The following is a 4,130-nucleotide window of genomic DNA, read 5'->3' as shown; positions in this document are numbered from 1 at the left end:
GGTGCTCTGTCCAGAAACATACATGGACAAGCGAGAGGAAAGCAGTCCCACAGTCTCTGGGAACCTTCCCAGCCACAGCCTTCTTCCCAGTCAAATAAAGGGTCCAATTGGCCAGGGCCAGAAGGAGGTTGACCAGGAGGTCTTGGGACTTGGATGGCTGTGGATGGGATGACCAAAAGCAAAAAGGTGGGGAGTGAAATTCAACCAGAACCTCAGGAGAAGGTTCTGCAGGTGGAGGTGGAGTGGCTGCAGCCTGGCACACTCAAAGATCACACCCACAGAAGGGGCAGGAGACCAAGGTATCTGTGAAGCTCAACACATACATGCCTGTGGCAACAGCTCCATGGAGGAGCTACCGGCTGAGGTCCCCAGTGGCTTGTGGGATGAGGGTGGAGTACAGATTCAGCCACTGGGGTACCCCAGCCATGCTCTTGCTGACCAGATCCCACCACTTGGTGTCTGGGCAGGATGCAAGCGTGGCATGATTAATCATGTGGCACATGAGCATGTAAAGGTGGTGGCAATGGACAGTGGAAAAGCAGACCAGTCTGGTGTCCTACAGCCAGGTCAGGTGATGGAGCAGGGAGCTTGATGAGGCTAGGCGAGGCACTGGCCCCACAACAAACTCCAGTAGACTGAAGGACATGGGGAATGTGGGGGAACCACCACCATGCAGGACCTGGTCAACAAAAAGCAAGGGCATAGGGTGGTAAGGCAGCTTTCACCTCTTGGATCAGATGGTGGGTCACACGTGCCATGGGTAGACCCATGAGCCGGGCCAGCATAATGGGGTCCACCCACTCCTGCCTATCACAGTCCAGGAGGTCTCTGAGATGGGTAACACCAGCCAGAATCAACCTCTGTTGCAACTGGGGTGCCTCTCCTATCAGCACCTCCAGCTGGGGGTTCCAGAGGAGGGGCTCAACCAGCAGGTCAGCATGCTGAGTGAGTGTAGAAGGGGACCAGGAGGTGGAAACCAGCCTCCAGGCCCAGAGGAGGTCCTGGTAGAACTCTGCAGGGAAAAGCCCCAAAGGCTGAGGAGCTGTCAGACATATTGGATCCCCCAGAAGTTTCATAGTGACAGAGGAAGCTGGGCCCCAGGTGGCCCCATGCTGCATGGATACTGACATCATATAGCAGCTGCTGCAGGGCCTGAAGGCAGAACATCAGGACCTGGCTGTGAACCCTTGCTGCCCTTCTGCTAGGGGAGGCTCAGGACCTCCACAGTGACCTAGTGCTGTTCTGGCCAGAAAAACTCCAACACCCAGCTCTGGAGCCCTGCCAGGACCTGAGGGGGTACAGGCAGGGTGTGTAAGCAGTGTCAGAGCATGGGCAGGACCAGTTAGTTCAGCACCAGCACTCTCCCACAAAAGGAGAGACACCTTGGGACCCTGACCATACCCAGAGCCTCTCCCCCACCCTTGCCTCCAGCTGGTGCCAGTTCTCCTGTGGGGGACAGGTAGAACCCTGAGTACAGCAGTGAGCCCATGCTCTAGCAGATCCCACAAAGTGTAGGTGGGAGTGAGCCCACCTGCCACCTATTACTCTCTGCCAGGCCAAAGCTCTTAACCCAGTTAACCCAGGCAGAGGAGGCCACTGAGTACAATGCCTGGCAGGCCTCCATCTGTGCCAGGTTGCCCAAGTCCTGGACTGTAATGAGTATGTCATCAGCATATGCTGAGAGAACCACCCACACTGCTGGTTCCCAGAGCATTAACCCTAGCACCCAGCTCTGCAGGAGAATGAGAAAGGGCTATACAGAAGGAGGGACACTGCATGCTAGTTCTTCAGGTCATGGGGATACCCCTTCTTTGGCAGAAGGGTTATCATGGCCCTCTAGAATGATGGGGGGAGTCCCCACTTCCCTTGGATTTGGCCTAGACCAGGACATCTCAGAAGGTCTGGTAGAACTCTGCGGTCAGCCCATTGATGCCTGGTGTCTTGTTGCCAGGAATCAGGTGGAGGGCAGCAAAAAATTCAACTAGAGTGAGAGGAGCCTCCAGCCAGTCCCAGCCACCTGTCCACACTGACCTGTGGGAGTCCCTCCCACAGGGTATGACAGGCTTTAGCATCAGTTGGATCCAGGGAGAAGAGCTCTTTGTACAAAGCCTGCATGTGCCAGTGCATCTCATCCGGGTCTGTGATGGGGTGCCATCACCCACCAGAAGGCAAGTGCTGTACTTCTTGGCCCCCCGCCTCCTCCCCAGGGCATAGAAAAAGCAGCAGGAGCTGTGGTCCATCTCCTGATAGAACTGTCCCTGCCTCTCCCAACACTCTCCATAGAGGGATGGTATGGTTGAGTCAGTGGCTAGGTACCTCTCTAGCTTTAGCTCCCCCCACTCAAGCTGCCCCTGGACCACCTCCCTGTGCCAGGTGTGCCCCCAAGTATAGCTGTGGCAAAAAAGCCAGATAGACACCTTCCCCACATCTCACCATCACTGGGCCAAGGAAAAAACTGCCTGTTGCTCTCACCAGGCCAGGCAGAACTCCTGGAAGGGTTCCCTGAAGCCCATATCCTTCATCAGACCAACACAGAAATACCAGTAGGCCAACCCCGGATGCCCAGGCTCTACTATGGCCTGGGCCCAAACAAGGTGCTGATCACTGAAAAGGATGCCAGAGGAGTGGGTCTCAGCAAAGTCAGGCAAAGAGATATAAACCCTGTCCAACCAGGAGTAGCATGCCTGCTTATCCCCCACCCTCACATAGGTGACAGCAGAGGGGTCTGTAGGGTGACAAACATGCCAGACATCCATCAGGATCTCCCCAAGGACACCCACGGCAGCCTGGTTCCGCTCCCTACCCAAACAGTGTCACAAATACCCACCAAGGACCAGGCACTCATGAGGGTAGAGGCCTCCTGGCAGAAAAAAAATCCACTAACTCCAGGTCCCTTGCAAAGGCATACATATTCACAAGGTTCTGTACTAGCCCCTGCACTTGGATCTGGGAGGTGCAGCAAGGGGCTTGGCACCACCTCAACAACCTGGAGAACCTTTGGCTGCAGGCCTGGGGAGAACAGGATGGCCACCCTGCAAAAGGTGGCCAAGAGGCTTCTAAAAAAAAAGACCCTGCCTCCCTACTCTGGCTGATGAGGATAGTCAGTGGCTAGAGTTGTCAGGGTCCCCTGCAACAATACTACAGGGTACCCTACCTCCTGAGGGAAGTGGTACACCCAGCATTTCTGGAGACCCTTCCTGTAGCCATGGACATTGAGGGAAGTGATCTTAATATGACCTCATAGCTGGGGACATGGAGCAGCTGGTTCAGCAGAGGCCTCATACATCTCAATGTCCGGTATGGGACCCCACCAGCTCACACAGCACCCTTCCCCAAGTATAGAGGGCATCTATAAAACTTTAGGCCTGCCTATAGATCCAGGCATTGCAGCTTTTGGGCCCCTTGCCTTCCCTTGCCAGCACTCTCACAGTGGTGAGGACACTGTCAAAATCTCCCTAGCAGTCCAAGGCAACACGTCTTAGGATAGGAGTGGAGATGGAACTCCTTCACAAGATGGTAGGGTATAGCTGGTACCCCAGGCGGTCTGCACAGGGTCCCCAACAAGATCAGACTGTTGATTAGGGGACCGCACCCTAACCCCTTCTGGCATAGGACCATGGGGCAGGCAGGCTGGAAGTAAGGTTTTTCTGGGAGGGAAGAGGCCCATCAGTCACCGGAGTGGCTTTGGTGTTTGCCTCAGGGTCCCCTTTCCCAGGACATCCCTCCTCAGTACTCACCAGGGTGAGCTCCAGGGCCGCTGCATCACCCAGACCATTGGAGGAAGGAGGCTCCACCGCCAGGCCTTCATGGGTGCCTTGGCCTACGCCTGCCCAAAGGGTCTCAGGGTGTAGGCCCTGATCAGCAGAATGAGGGGCTACCTCCATGGGCTTCCCTTCTGGTCAGGACCATCTAGCAGCCCTGAAAACTCCATGGGGAATCACCCATTTTATCTTACCTGGGGATGGGGTGTCAGGCACAGCTGGGGAAGCCCCCAGAAGCTGGGCCACTCCTTCGACCCCCACGTGGAGGTCTTGGGAGGGGGGGGGAAAAAGGAGTCCTCCATATCAGAGGGCTCCAGCTGAGCCTGAGCCTTCCTCTTAACTTTGCTCCCAGAGAGGACCTGCATCCAC

General features: G+C 55.9%; 1 long non-coding RNA gene across 1 annotated transcript in view; it reads left to right on the top strand.

Moving 5' to 3' along the window:
• Window positions 1-1,598: 1,598 nt before the first annotated feature.
• LOC109323324 overlaps window positions 1,599-4,130 on the top strand; it is a 16,958-nt gene continuing 14,426 nt past the window's right edge. Inside the window, exon 1 of the long non-coding RNA XR_002104611.1 lies at window positions 1,599-1,701. This is a non-coding gene — a long non-coding RNA (uncharacterized LOC109323324). The remainder of the gene's footprint in view (window positions 1,702-4,130) is intronic.

The sequence above is a fragment of the Crocodylus porosus genome, unplaced genomic scaffold (assembly GCF_001723895.1).
Source record: "Crocodylus porosus isolate Cpor-Errol unplaced genomic scaffold, CroPor_comp1, whole genome shotgun sequence".
Taxonomy (NCBI): domain Eukaryota; kingdom Metazoa; phylum Chordata; order Crocodylia; family Crocodylidae; genus Crocodylus; species Crocodylus porosus.
Note: the sequence above shows the minus strand (reverse complement) of the source record. Positions and strands in the feature narration are given on the sequence as shown.